Genomic DNA, 16,006 nt, shown 5'->3' with positions numbered 1-16,006 from the left:
GAGTGGATGGAAAATTAACTCCCTTGCACAATGTCATAGGTCAGTGGGTGCAATGGATACAATCTCCGTACTCCCTTGCGCATGGTCAGTGGGGGCGACACCATGATGGATAATTTGTGGCCAAATTAACTGCAGCTGTTGGTCAGCTTCCCTGATGCGTCCAATACTGACCGTAGAATTAAGAATAAAAGTTCCGTACTCCCCTCGCCATCATTTCGTACTACGCTGTTATGACGTCAGTAAGCTCTCCTGTCTCTACTCTCCTTGGTACACAGAGTTCCCTGGAGGTTTGAAGACCACGCCCCCACGCCTTATTTGGCTCGCTCAGCACGTGCGTCCTCAGTCCAATCGCAATGCTTTCTTTTTCCCTAGAAGTTTAATCAGATTAAGTGAAAGTGCCATGTATACACATCGCAAAATAACTCTTAATCCGATCTAATTAAATCTCATTTATTAAATCGGACTTAAAAACATCATGTAACCGTAGTGACTGAATGATTGTGTATTTGCATACAGTCATTAATTGAAAGTCTACTGTGAAAAACCACAAAGAAAGCAGTCATGCAGAAACACACAAATATACACTACAGTGAAAAGATTGTTTACATGTATCCAGAATGTGATGCATTCAGTAGTGTCAAACAGAAGGAAAGATGAAAAAAGAACACACAACTCTCTATCTCACTCTCTCTCTCTCTCTATCTGCCCCCCCCTCTCTCTCTCTCTCTCTCTATCTGCCTCTCTCTCTCTTTCTCTCTCTCTCTCTCTCTCTCTCTCTCTCTATCTGCCCCCCCCCTCTCTCTCTATCTCACTCTCGCTCTCTATTTGCCCCCCCCCCCCCCCCCTCTCTCTATATCTCTCTCTCTCCCTCTCTCCCTCTCTTTCTATCTCTCTCTCTCTTGCTCCCCCCGCCCCTCTCTCTCTCTCTCTCTCTCTCCCTCCCCCCCCTCTCTTTTTCTCACTCTCTCAAACTCACTCTCTCACACACACACACACACACACACACACACACACACACACACACACATACACGCACAGACACACACACACACACACACACACACACACACACACACACACACACATACACACACACACACACACACGCACGCACACACCAACACAACACACACACACACGCACACCCACAGGCACACACACAGTCAAACACAGACACTTTGTTCCATCACAGCATGGATTGTGATGAATCTAATTTGCGTGTCTATGATGTGGCAAGACTGGTGCAATATCGCCAACGACATCCCAAAACAAACAAACACACACACACACACACCACACGCACGCACCACGCACGCACGCAGGCACGCACGCAGGCACGCACGCAGGCGGGCACACATGCACATACACACAAACACAAGCAGGCGTGTAGGCACGCATGCATTAACACACACGCACACACGTGCACACACACACACTAGAAAAGGTTCGAGAGAAAGTAAACAATGACGAATGAAATGGGAAAAGAGGATGGCAAGAAATGCAGACATAAAACAGTATGAGGCAGAGGAGAGAGATGGTGTGAGGAAGCGCTCGCAACCTCTTCTCAAGGATGTGCGTCACGATCGGAGTGGAGAAGAGGACGCACAAAGTCGGAGTTATATGAAAAATATTTAGGCCTTTTATTTACCTTCAACAAAGATGTCAGAAAATAAATGTCCACGAGGGCATCAAACAAACAGCACAGGACACTTTCTGGCAAACAAAATAAAGGACAGTCTTCTTCCAAAATTACTTCAGTAAGTCTACAGCAACATTCTCTGCTTACACCGATATGCAGCAGTTTTACACTAAGGTGCTGTTTCCACGTAGCAGGATATTTTTTAGCAGGGTATTTTTTTCTCCTGTTAGGTGTAAATGCAACATGTGGATAAAAATAAATCCTCCATTGTAACGAATGCGTTTCAGCCCCCTAAACAGGACATTTTTTTCTCCTGCTTTTTATACCTGGATTTTAAATATCTGCTACGTGGAAACGGAAGGCCAAAACCAATGCAAAACCAATACAACCAGGAGAAAAAAATATCCACATATAAAAATATCCAGCTACGTGGAAACAGCACCTAAGCCACCTCCTACCGGTTACCAGGTGCTTCTCAATTAAAGTCGCTCACATCAACGACTTGACTACTGCTTAATTACACCCATTTCCTAGGGGCCAGCCAATTATTCACTAATTCAATCAGTCACTTAAAGGGACACTGTGCAGGAAATGGTCAAAAAAGGTACTGCAACTATGGTGCTCATTGAAACTGGGCTGCCTATTGCCAAATTTGATCTTTACATGAAAGTTTACTAAGTAATAAACAAATAATTTCTAGTATGGTCCAAGCACAGTCATTTTTGCAGCTAAAAATGGCTATTTTTGGAAATTCAAAATGGCGGACCATGGAGATGAAACAGACCATGTATGAAAAGTGCAATTTTTCCAGTCATAATGAATACTTAGAATTTGATGCTGGTGGTAAGTATTCATGAAAAAGGTAACATTAGTGAATGGGCAGCATGAATTCTGGAAATAAACAACTAAAAATCTCACACAGTGTCCCTTTAACACTGCATGACTCTCGTTCCTTTTGACCATCGCAAAACAAAAAACGCCAGTTTAAACACAATACTGAAAACATAACCATATAGAACATAAAGATTGCCCGGGTACACATACATGATCATCACAAATAATAAACATGACAAAATCCCCATACATTTCCCCTCCCCAAAAGTGACTGGTGCAATCTTGCCACTGACGGTGCGCGCCTCCGCCCAAAGCCTTCACAATGTTCGGAGAAAGTGTTCCATTGCGAGCGCAGGTGTGCGAGTGTGTGCGCGTATGAGTGTGTGTGCGTGTGCTTTCGCTCATCAAAGTCCTGACATTTCAGACAACTGAACATGTTCACGATTGTGAGGTTTTTCAAATTGTACCTCTTACCTTTTCAACTTCACCTCCTCACAGATGGATATATAACAGTTATCAGAAGGCAGGATGAAGGGAAGATGAGAAAAAAAAAAGAAAAAGGGAAAGAATGAGTTAGGGATGGAGAGGGGGAAAGGGACAAGGGAGGAAAGCTAATTTTAGACTTTACATACATTTAAATATAGATAGCCCGGCTGGATGGGAAGCTTTCGCTCTGTGTGTGTGTGTGTGTGTGTGTGTGTGTGTGTGTGTGTGTGTGTGTGTGTGTGTGTGTGTGTGTGTGTGTGTGTGTGTGTGTGTGTGTGTGTGTGTGTGTGTGTGTGAGATGGGTGAGATGGGTTTGCTCAAGCATCAGTGAGCATCAGATGATTTGATTGGCTAAAAATCATCCCACTGTGTGTATGTGTGTGTATGTATGTGTGGGTGTGTGGCTACGTGGTCATGCATGCATCCGTCTTTTAGAGCACTAGCCACTCGCCCTTTCAATGGAAAGGAGATATTGACCGTGTGTTAGGGTGCACCAAACGCCCCTCGAAAATGAAAACGTTGCAATATCCAACTCTGCTCTTGTAGTATTGTTCCTTTGCACTATCATAACTCCCTTGAAAACTTCTAGAAAATTTGATTGATGTTAAAGGGTGACACAATAGGCTTGACATTTTGAATGGTAGTGAATGGGCATTTTTAGCTAAATATGTGCAAAGTGTATTTTGAGACTGTTTTGATCAAAAGCAGTAAGGGCAGTCAGTTGGAAGAATGCTCTAGGTCAGGGGTTTCCAAACTTTTTTTTAGTGAGGGCCGAAGACAGAAAAATAAACAGGGGGCCGGGCCGCACATTAACGGGGACATATTGTGTGATGACCGGTAAGGTACCAAATACACAAGGGAGACAAAAGCTGTCTGGTAGCCCATGATTTTAGGCTATTTCCAATATTTTCAAGAGGCAATGTAAGAAAAAGTAACAAAAATTGCATCAATATTATTGTGTCAGTGTGTGAATTATCCACATGTACACGGTTAACAATTAACCCTTTGGCGACGGCACGCTTAAATATGGTTCGATTTCGAACCACAACTGCTTCGTCGTTATGAAACTATATATTTTGTCCTCACCGATGAAATAAACATCACCACATGTTATCATCAATTGGCCAATCATTGCCAAGTACTGTACATCGTTTTCATAGCCTATTGGCTGAACTGTATAAACTTCAAATGTCGTGAAGTAACGCACGACAATCTCCCGCCTTCATTTGACAGTCGGCTAACCAGCTGTAAGCAACGCTACTGTAAACATGACTCCTCGTCAAGTTTTTTCCGCCTCTGAAGTGGCCTAAATATGTTGTCAACACATATGGGATAACAGCGACAGTGAAGACAGCGAAACTGGTGGATTATCCAGTGGGAAAGAGTATGACATCTTGGACCGTGAGCTTATGTCCGACACCGAGGAAGAAGAGAAGTGAGTAAAAGTTTTTTGATGTTCTGCTTGTGTTTGCCAGTCTAGTTGCAGCCATCAAAAACAGCATGATTACATGGGATTGAAGTTCGGACAGATTGTTTTATGTGTGTACTGTTTTTAACTCTCTTACAAATAAACTGTGGTTTTGTGCCTTTTACATCACTGTTTATCTCGCTCTATCTCGCTGGCACCGAGTAGCCCAGGCTTCAGTCAGCTGTTTTGTTTGGCGACTAGCTACATGCAGCCTCGCCTAAACGTTTGATTACGGGAGGATGGCAACCTGGACAGACTGTGTTGTTCACGGATTGCATTTATAACTAAAATAAACCAAGACATGTGTCTTTATATCACTGTTTATTTCGCTTTATCTGTCAGCTCATGAGAGACTCAGCCGAGTAAATGACTTATCAGTCAGCTGTTTTGTATGATGGCTAGCTTTCGTGTACACTGAAAGAAAATATTCGTTGGATCTACATGATTTTAATGTGTACATCGGTCCCACACAATCCAATTGTGTAAGGTCAACATGATTTCTTCCCCTATTTTTATTGTGTAAGGTTTAAGTGATTTTATCACCTTAAACGGAGGTGATTGGATCACCTCAACCTAACACAACTTATTGATGTTCCAGCATCATAAAAATGTGATGGAACAATGTGATTTTTTTTAAATAGTCACAAAATGTTTTTTTCACCTAAATCAGAGGTGATGAAATCACTTTAATCCTAAACAATTAATTGGTATTCCATTAACGAGAAAATATGTTGGAAAAACACAAAACTTTGACATAGTTTGAAAGTATGTTTTTCATGTTTATTGAAGGTGATGGAATCATGCATACAGCTACATTTCAGTAACATGATTCTTTAGTCTCAATCCACCCCCCCCCCCCCCCCCCAAAAAAACATGGTAAACATATTAGGTCTAGGCTATACAAATGCATTGCAGATCACAATTTGATGTACAGGCATGTGCAAACAAAAACAAAAAAAGGATTCTGTGATTAAATGTATTGACTTTCACTGTACGCATGTAAAATGCACACAGATATACAAAACATAAGGACAGTCACAAATAACTGCTACTCTTACACCAATCAACGAGCAGGAAATACAACGAGCAGAGTCTGTGAACAAAAAGAAAGTCCAATTCGCTTTAAAGGTGCACTGTGTATTATTTTCAGTAGTTTATTTTTGAGATTTCATGTTGCCCATGCACAAATGTTGCATTTTTCATGAATATTTACCACCAAACTTTAAGTTGTCGTTATGACTGGGGAAATTGCTCTTTCCATACATGAAAGGGGGAGGAGGAAAGAGAGGAATCTTCTCCACTGGCTGCCATTTTGAATTTCTAGAAATACAGATTTTTAGTAAACTTACTGAACTTTGGTCATACTAACACATTTTCGTTTATTACTAAGTAAATATTCATGAAAAGGACAAAGTTGGTAATAGGCAGCACCGTTTCAATGTGCAGCATAGTTGCCTACTCTGGTCACCATCCTACACAGTGCACCTTTAAGAAAATGATTTGTTTGGTTGCTGTGAAAAAGTGCTCTCTGGCTGGATTAGCATTCATGTGAACACATCGGACACAAATAAAATTCACTCTACATACAGTTCTTTTAGCTCATTGACTAAGTGCATTAGTCCACACTAGTAGGTGTGCGTGTGTGCATTCATGCGCGTATACTGTATGCATGTGCACGTGCATCTGGCAGTCCACCATTCATTTGGTTGTCCTCTTTGGTGACCACATTTGTGTCATTACCCAGTCTTATTTAAGTCTAATCTTGGTATTTTGTTTGTCTTTAGTTTGGGTCAAAATCAACACAGTATGTACAAAACATATGCACACTCAAGTGCTATTCTTAAACCAGCAAGGAGCTGGAAGTGCATACAAGCAAATAGATCTCTAGAAAAAAGGTACATTTCACTTAAACATTTCACAGTTTTTTAGTTGCTGAAAAAAAAAGAGTCCTTTCCGATTGGGTGTCACGTGTGTGACAGACATACACTAAAACTGACAATGTCCTAAGGGTGGGATGCCCAATCTTCTGTCAGAGCAGATTCCAATAGTGATGTCTTCATTTGCTTCGTCTACGGCAACTTCATCCATGACCTATTCAACACAGACAAAAGTAAATAAACACAAATTAACCAAGCCATTTGAATTAACAAATAAATCAACATTAAGCTGGGCAGTAGGTTACTGCGAAGTCCAAAGCATGTCCTCTGTTTCACTGTCAAGATTCTCAGTTCTAATTCTGATGTGGGACCTGGATGATGATTTAACGCTGGTGTGAATTGTCCTGAGGTCGTCAAATACCAGAGCCAAAGATGTGTAGTTGCCTTCATTCTGCAGGGATGTCAAACTCAAACCCAGGGCCAATTGTGACCCATGAAGTAATTTTATGTGGCCTGCAAGATCATTGCATAGCATGACAAGACTTTGACATGAAACTTGGTGTGTCACAGGAATACCAGTGGGCCCAGGCCAATGAAAAAGTTCACTCTCATATGGAACAACACCCCAGGTCTACTGTGTCCTTCGCTGGGATCTACAAGGAGCTTGTAGTAGACAACCAGTGATGCCAATCCTCTGTTTAAGGTGTTTCAGAGCACAGAGATGTAAGGATCAGTTCGTCTCAATTAAGAGAACAAGTTTCATTATGCATATACAGGTACGGTATATACTGTTCCTTGCGAGGAGACTTTGAAGGAAAAGTCTACTGCATTTCTCTGCTCTCTGATCTGAGATGAATTGAGAACCTCTCTGGCGTTTGTGCATGCGTGCAGTAATATGGCATGCAGGGCTTGTCTGTCAAGGGGCTGAAATAATAAGTTCTTATAGTTTTCCCCATCTCAATAAGTTTCCCTGATAACTTAAGATGATTAAAAATAAAACGTGCAATATTCTAGGCATACATACAATGGACAATATAATGAAATGCGTAACACAGCTGGTGCACTCTGTCGACTCTGATTTCTACCCCCCCCCCCAATCAGAGTGAAAAACATGTGTCAACAAAGTGCTCTCAGATATTATATCCTTCATTGTAGTGCTCATTTTGTTTCTACATAGAAGATATTAATATTTCTTTTTGTTTAGCTGCACATGCATTGTGTAGTAAGTGTATTGGAATAAGGAAAGCGTGGGATAGCTTGCTCACTTTCAACTGAAGCTTCTCAATGTCATGTTGAGCATAGCACAATGCATACAAACTAACTAGTGTCACACTCCACACTGAGCGTGGGAACACCAGGGAGGTAGTCATCAACACTTCTCAGATCAGATCATCTCGTCTCAGATAACTCCAATTCTAGTACTAAGCAATAATCTAATATTCACTGGTCAGAGTACGACAAAATTTAAATATAAAAATTCGAGAAGCAGCTCCTTATATCACTGGAATATTTAGTCACCCCCTTTCAGGTAACAGCTAATTTAAAGCAGGAGTCAAGTTGTTAAGGTGCACTGGGTAGGGTTGTGGCCAAAGTGAATGCTTTACCTTGTGGACTTGGAACAGTGCAGGCCATTGCAGTGGGACTGTGGGGATTCTTTTCAATTCAGCACTGATCTGAAAAGACATAAAGAGCCCAAAGGATTTAACAATCAAATCATTAACATTAGGAGAAAGCCACACACACATTCAAGAAAGGAGATAAAACGCTGTAATTCACAAAAAAACATTAAAGACAATCCGAATTGAATGTCTTACCTTGCGAACTTTAAACAGTGCAGGCCACTGTGCCAGAAGTCCTCAGAAATGGTGCATCTTGTACAACTTCAAGAAAGAAAGAAAGAAAGAAAGAAAGAAAGAAAGAAAGAAAGAAAGAAAGAAAGAAAGAAAGAAAGAAAGAAAGAAAGAAAGAAAGAAAGAAAGAAAAAAAAAAAAAGGAGAACATTTGTAACCTGTGCAGCATGACTTCTGGAAATAAATTACTTGAAAAAATCACTCTCTGCACCTTTAAAATCACAGACTGTATCATGATCTGCTTCAATTGTCATGGTACATGTTGGTGAAATTCAGATTTCCAATATTGACGCCATGCATCCAGCCTAAAACCATGTCTGTCTCACTAGTCGAGTACATGTATGGCCAAAATGCACCAAACCCCAAAAAAATTGATACAAAAGGTTTTTCAACTGATTTCAATACATCCAGCTGTCCTTACTAACATACTAAAAATCTAGGAAAATCTAACTTCAGGAAAGGTGTAATTTTCAAGATCAAAGTTTTTTTTTAAAATAAAGGTTACTACATGATAATTACATTGGCATGAACTAACATGTTTTCAGGATCTGTTTGTTTGGAGTGCTGTTTGGGTGGATAAAGACACTACTGCTATGGTAATATCCATGTGTTGTTTGTCAGGGCACATCATCAGTGATGAATCATGGTGTCACTAGGTATTTTGGGTCTTTCAGCAGCTGAACTGAATAGACAGGAGCCACTACATGTGTAAGTAGAGGGCAAGGTGAAACGGTTGGTACTGGAGACAGACAATGTCCTAAAAGGACATATCTTTAGCATAGCTTTCAGGTAAGCCAGAGTAGGGCCTGTTGTAGCTTCATAGGCAAGGGTCAGGGCCTTGTATTCAATTAGGGCATGAAAAAGAGGACATGACTGGGAAACTGAGGCTATGTGGTCAGAGAAGGATAGATGGTCATCAACAATGACACTTAGATTTATTGTGGCCTTATTTGAGGCAACAGTAGCAGAATCCATATTGAGTTCGATATCATGGCAACCTAAATCTTTGGCTGGGATCACCAGCAGTGCATTTGGGCGATGCTCAACTGAAGGTTGCATTCCTTCATACTTCTGGATAGTTCAGAGAGGCAAGCGGAAATGTGTGTGACCGTGGAGTCATCTGGCACAACTGTGCTTCATCGGTGTAACAGTAGTATGAGAAGCTGTGAGAACAGATAACATGGCCCAGTGATGAGGTGTACATGGCAAATAGGAGTCCCAGCACCAGCCCCTAGGACACCTCTGTGGAGAGGCTATGATTTGAGGACAGCTGACCTTGCCCTTGATACATGCTAAGAATGATACCACCAGACTCAAAGAATGTCTGGAAGAACTTGAGAAACATAAAACTCAATTATTTATCTAAGAGAGATGTTAAATAATCATGTTTTGAAAAAAAAAATGCTAGCTAGTGAGTCTGCACAAAGATTTTTAGATTTACTACAAAACAAAAAGAGATGTCCATAATCTCTTCTGAAGATATCTTCTGGCTTACTAGAAACAAAATAAAAGAGTAATTTTGAGCTTGGCTTTTTCAGATTTTGAGTTTTTGCATTTTGAAATGTAATGCATATTTAATTAGATATAGTCCAATTACCATATTAAAACATAACATTTCAGAAAACTTGCAATACATTTTTTTCTCACAAACATGTGAGTAATCACCGGATTAAGTTTCATGGTGATATCGGCAAGCTAAATTTTTTGGCCTATTCACCTGGAGTGTCTCTTGACCCTTATAATAAGCCTATGGCAGCTATGTTGAAAAAACTAATTTCCCAAAGTCAGATTTTACTAGATTTTTAGTATGTCATTTAGCAGGTCCAATAGTAATACAATCCATGAAAAAACCTTTTGTATCAATTTTTTGGGGGTTAAACCCTAAATGCACTCGCCTACACTACCACTACTTGACCATGAGCATGGGACAGTTTACTTTGTACTACTCACTTGGTTAAGATCACACATGCTTGACACCATCCGAAAAAACGTGTTCATGTTGGTGTCATCAGACCAGAGGACATGGTTCCAGCAATCTGTTTGTCTCTGATGAAACCATGATGAACACATTTGCTTTAGATTGTTTCAAGCATGTGTGATAGTAGCCAAGGGAGAAGTATAAAGAAAATAGTCCCATCTTTACGGTCGAAAATGGTGGTGGGACTGATTTGTTTTGAGATTCTATGAATGGCATCAACATTGGGAAGCTGACTGCCACCAAAAGAAACATGGCATATGAATGTACTGGTACCATGACTACTAAGGCAGATCATGATCCTCTCTATGGGGTTATAACATGCAGGGGTGTAACTTAATAGTAAAAAAAGGCTTTCTGCTCAGGAACCATCAAGTAGACAGGCAAAAAATACAGAAACTTACATCAGCCAATTCAGCAACAGTTGCTTGGATTGCAGGGGGACTGTGGTGATTCTTTTGAATTCAGCACTGATCTGAAAAGACATAAAGAGCCCAAAGGATTGTCAAATCATAAACATTAGGGAAAATCCACACACACACACACACACACACACACACACACACACACACACACACACACACACACACACACACACACACACACACACACACACACACACACACACACACACACACACACACAAAAACAAACTAAAAACCTTAAAGACAATCAGCATTGAATGTCTTACCTTACAGACTTCGAACAGTGCAGGCCGCTGTGCCAGAAGTCCTTAAAGAAAGAAAGAAAGAAAGGAGGAATTGGTGAGGTGAAGCATTTATAAACAGCACAGGATTCGTGAATGAGGAGCATGCATTCTGTAAACTAGGCTACTTGTAAACAATGCTCCACTTAAAAGAGGAAGATATAGGCTAAGTAAAACGAGATGACAAGGCAGTGCATGCTTTGCATTGCACCATAAGTGCAAGTAAAAAAAAAAGTGCTATGCACTTCAATAAATAGGATACTATTCCCACATGTTTCATCCAATTCCCTGTGCAAAGTTTAAATTCAGGTTATATGCACTCTATCTAGGTCGGTTATTCTTTGACTTCGTGTGCAGGAAAGCTTACATTTGATTAACCTTCGGTTAAGACCACAAGTGCATGTGTGCATTAAACACCTGGGTTGGGTCAAAAAAGAAAACTTTAAAAATAGAATAGTTCTACTTGGCTTAAAATGAACACACCGAAACGACGCCAGCCCTCTGTTCTCGTGAGCATGCAACGTGTTCGATCAAGTTCTAGTTCGTTGTGCATAACCCCCACCACCCCTCCCCCATTAACGGATCAGAGCCTCCTGCGCAAATATAGCTATTAACTGAAGATGACCAGCTAGATTTTTGTACAGTGGCAGTTTTTACTACATCCTTTGAATATCCTAAATGTAAATATCTTCCATTCTTTCAACTGCATGTGCTTGCAGTGCACCTGTTACTAAGCAAAGAGCACTGCGCAGGTAAATGTAGTAGAGTCTAAGCTCAGCTTCCACACACAAAAGACACACGAGCAGTACTACATCGCCCACCATAAATGAAAGTACTTCAGTTACTTACTCAATTTCGTGTATATCTTCACACATGACAACACTATTCCAGCGAGATGAGACTGAAGAGTAGGACCGAGCTGAGGCGAACGGCTCTCTGGCTTTGGAACTTTCCGGCTTCTTCTTGTCTTAGAAAGTGGTGCACTAGCGCCACCTCAGGACTGGAGGCCACCCCGGACACAACTTAATCATGTTCATTCAAAGCATTAGAAACATGCCAATTCAGCAGTCTCCAAGAACACATTATCCTTATTTGATGAAATCATGTTTACTCAAGGAATGTTAATGAATTGTTTTGCATCTATTTACTTTATATAGGTTAATTCAAAGACCCGCCATTCCCTCTTTTTTCAGTGTAGTCTCGCAAAAAGTTTGGTTACATGGGATTACAGTTTGGACAGACTATATTTTGCATGTAGTGTGTTTAGTGATTGCATTACACCTAAAATAAACCGAGATTTTGCACCTTTTATCTCCCTTTATCTCGCTCGTGAGTCAGATACTCAGCCCAGTAGCCTATGGTCAGTCAGCCAGATTTTGCATGATGGCTAGCTTACTTTCAGCCTCACTAAAATGCACGGTTACTGGAATAACAGTCTGATCAGACTGTTTTGCAGGTACTGTGCCCATGGACTGTATTACAAGTAAAATCAACCAAGGTTTTGTGACTTTTTATAACACTGTTCATCTCACTTCATCTCGCAAATGAAAGCTTTGCCTGAGTAAACAAAGTTCTTCAGGTTCAGCCTGTGTGTTAGGCACTAGACCTACTACTTGTAGCCTTGTAACACTTGTGGCTGAGTTTGTGTAGCATGTCTGACCTTCTACTACTAATTATTCATAGTCAATTCATAGCCAAACTCCCTGGGGGTGAATTTAGATTCGACCTTTGTCAACACATTGCAGAATTGTTTGTGTCAATATGGGCAAGTCTAGATGGAGTAGCCTAAGCAAGAGTGCCATAACATGTGCCTTAGTATGCTCAATTGCAACTCTGACGGAATTTGGCCTTTGAATAACGTGTGTGTGTGTGTGTGTGTGTGTGTGTGTGTGTGTGTGTGTGTGTGTGTGTGTGTGTGTGTGTGTGTGTGTGTGTGTGTATCTCAACATCTAGAATTCAACATCTTCCCTTGACCACGACTCAGCCTCAGCCCTTCTCCAATTCTGAGGTGGATGGGCCACAACTCAACCGGATGTCGGAGGCAGCGCGTCCAGGTGTGGCGAAGGGACGAGGAAGGAGATGGGGAGAGTGAGACCTGCCCATCCATACAGGAGCGGTCATGATGCTGACCACGCTCCCCAACTGCCACCTTTCCGTCCACTCTGCCAACCTGGTATTTACATTGATGTTCCATCAACAAAAGGGACAATGACGAGGGCAATACATTTTTTAAAGCTTTTTTAAACTGATGCCCTGCTCCTGCAAATCTGTGCCTTCACCAACACATAGGCATGGGAGGCAGTCCTCAGGAAGCCATACTGTACTTCGGTTGTAGGGATGGCACATGTAGAGAAAGTAGTCGGGCGGAATTGGACATTCTCATCGCCCTTTTTTCTTTTTTTTTTTTTTCTTTCCAGTTTTGTCACAGTAAAAGTTACAAGTATGATGATAAGACGAAATGGAAACCCAGTAATGACATGTGATGTTTTGATTGACCTAGTTATTGTGTAATATTCAATTACATGATTGTTAATTTTCGATCATAAGAAAAAAAGTGAAATCTAAGCAAAGTAAAACAAGAAATGTTATTTTTGGATATTTAGGTCAACGTAACTTTTCATCCATTGTAAAATATATATATATTATTTGTAATGGGTGCTCAGTGTTAATGACCAAAAAGGTCATCTTATTCAATATGTTTTGTAAAAGTTCATGGTTGCAAATAAATCAACAACATTCTGCACAATTATAGTATTGAGTGTTTTCATGGTGAGACGGGGAAAAAATGTATGTGTTTCACTATGCTTGGTTTAGCTGTAATTTAACGGGTGAAAACTTTTCCATATGCCTATATGTTGTTTTGTGTGTCCAAAAGTATAATCAAACATATAGCTGTGTCTAAAACAACCTTTTTGACCATTGAGACTTAAGATTTGGGTCAAATGTCAAATTGAACCGTTAAGACATTCTGTTCTGAAGCAAATCTATGATTCTATAATTTGTGCTGCATCATGCAAGGCATAATGAATTGACCATAACTTTTTTTCATTGAGTAGGGGACAACTTAATTAGTCTTTCATACACTCTAAGTTTTTCTATATCTACAAAAGAAATTAGGGGTAAAGTAAGATTTGTGATGACAAATTCATTTTTTTACATTTTTTCTTATTATTTTTGAGGATATTTATTGAAGTAATTTATAATGAAACATGCATACCTATTCATGTTTTATATCATTTTAAAGTGCATCTAATTCTGATTACAATGGTGTGTGTATTGTATCTCTACCATGTAGTATGGCCACACAATACGCTTTTGTTTGACACAAGGTCATCAAGTGTGAAAAAAATGGAATGTTCGGCTCAGTCACCAAAGTGTTAAGCTTATTATTAATTGTTACTAATTATTATTAAATTGATATTTTATTATTGCCTACAATCAATCAATGCATGTTTATATGCTGTTTTATTTGTATTTAATTCTTATTATAGCCACTACTTGCTGTTCCCCAGCACTTCATGGGTTAATGTGAAAATCAAGCTGATCCAATCAGATCAAGTGCCTCTCTCAGACGCACGCAGGCAGGGATGAAAACAACAAGGCAGCTCTTCTCTCCGTGCCTGCCTCCCTCAGTTTAACCCTGTGAAACCTGAACCATGAAAGCAATGAGAGAAAATTATATATTTTTGGAATTTGCTTCAATATTGGTCCCTTATAAGAAATGTAAAAAAAAAATTCAAAATTTTGTTAAGGTCACTGAGATATTTGATGCATCATATATGATGCATCAGGCTTTAAAGGGAATGAAAATTCCAATTTCATGACCATTGAAAAATGACNTTTAAATCATTTGCATCTTTTTTTTATTTAAAAAAGTTGTCAGACAATTTAATTTGAGGATTATCTTTAAATATTTAGTGAGATCCTGCCATTTTTTTAAGCCTATCCTTGTTTTAGCAGGACCATATTTTACATTTCCCACAGCCTGGTTGGGTAATTTTTTAAAATCTATGTAAAAACATAGCTGATCGAATGCTTAACAACCTATTTATGAGTGTAATATAGATCATTATTCATTTTTGATGTGTAATTTGAATATATGGGTCCATTACTACAATTGGACCATTTCTCCATTCACTTCAATGCATTTTTTACGAGATCATAATTTCAACATTTTGCATTACATTTTCAAAATCGCAAGTAAAACGTGTTTCTTAAGGCAATATCTTTGTCTTGAAGTAAAACAACTTGTGTGTTTTCTTAAACGATCGTCGTGGTATGCTTTGTAAGTTTCCCTATGGAGCAAATGCATTGATGGCTGACTTCCTGCCACCGCCGGATGGTGCTTATATGTCTCATCAGTTTTAGCACGATCTCTCTGCAACACGGTGTAAAAATATAAACTCTTCCTTGACTAATTGCACAAAGCAAGTGTTCAAATTAAAGGATGTAGAGTTATATTTCGGAAATTTGTACACAAACCTTTTGCAATTTGTCGATATCTCAGCGTCGGTCAGGGAAACCGCTTCTACTCCATTTTTGCATTTTTCGCCGAGCTGTGATCAACTTGTTGTTGACCGCTGCTCTCTTGTGGCGGTTTCCGCGTACTGCAGGACGTTTGGAAATGACACGCAGGATGTTTTTGAGATGGATTTTTTTTTGTGTCAGCGTGGAGAGGGCTTTGAATTTGATGCATCATAGATGATGCATCCGGCGCGATAGGGTTAAATGACTTTGTTCTGTCGTAACCTAGCATGTTTAGCTAACTTGCTACAGCCAAAGAGGCAATTTTACAGGATGGATTCACAAAGCAATCAAAAAATAATGTCACTTGTGCGAAATGTGCTTACAGTACAGCATGATACTATTCCTACTGTGGGTTAAAGTTACAAATAAAAGTGCTAAGCAATCGCTAACGCTAACCGCTAATTAAGTTTGGAGTGTTTGTAAGCAGCTGTTGCCGTAACTGTCTCCTTTTATTTGGTGATGGACGGCGCTAACATAACAATGCCATAATATCATTACTACCAAACCGCCGATTACATCTTATTTTAACAAGGTGATAAAAAAGTACCCAAACTACCCCGGCCCCAATTGAAACTTGAAAAATATCTTAGCATCATGCTTTAGTTCCCAGCCTGTCATCCTGAACTCAGCGTGAACAGGTCTGG

At 39.9% G+C, this 16,006-nt stretch overlaps 2 long non-coding RNA genes across 2 annotated transcripts; both read right to left on the bottom strand.

Moving 5' to 3' along the window:
- Positions 1-5,290: 5,290 nt before the first annotated feature.
- LOC134464680 (uncharacterized) lies at positions 5,291-8,184 on the bottom strand. Its single transcript, XR_010038017.1, has 3 exons — positions 8,119-8,184; positions 7,909-7,977; positions 5,291-6,518 (listed from the first exon to the last, which is right to left on the bottom strand). It is a non-coding gene; the product is annotated as an uncharacterized LOC134464680 (long non-coding RNA).
- A 2,139-nt stretch (positions 8,185-10,323) lies between these two features.
- LOC134464681 (uncharacterized) lies at positions 10,324-12,004 on the bottom strand. Its single transcript, XR_010038018.1, has 3 exons — positions 11,685-12,004; positions 10,821-10,861; positions 10,324-10,604 (listed from the first exon to the last, which is right to left on the bottom strand). It is a non-coding gene; the product is annotated as an uncharacterized LOC134464681 (long non-coding RNA).
- Positions 12,005-16,006: the final 4,002 nt, after the last annotated feature.

This window comes from Engraulis encrasicolus, chromosome 15 (assembly GCF_034702125.1).
Source record: "Engraulis encrasicolus isolate BLACKSEA-1 chromosome 15, IST_EnEncr_1.0, whole genome shotgun sequence".
NCBI lineage: Eukaryota > Metazoa > Chordata > Actinopteri > Clupeiformes > Engraulidae > Engraulis > Engraulis encrasicolus.
This window is presented reverse-complemented; position numbering and strand designations above follow the sequence as displayed.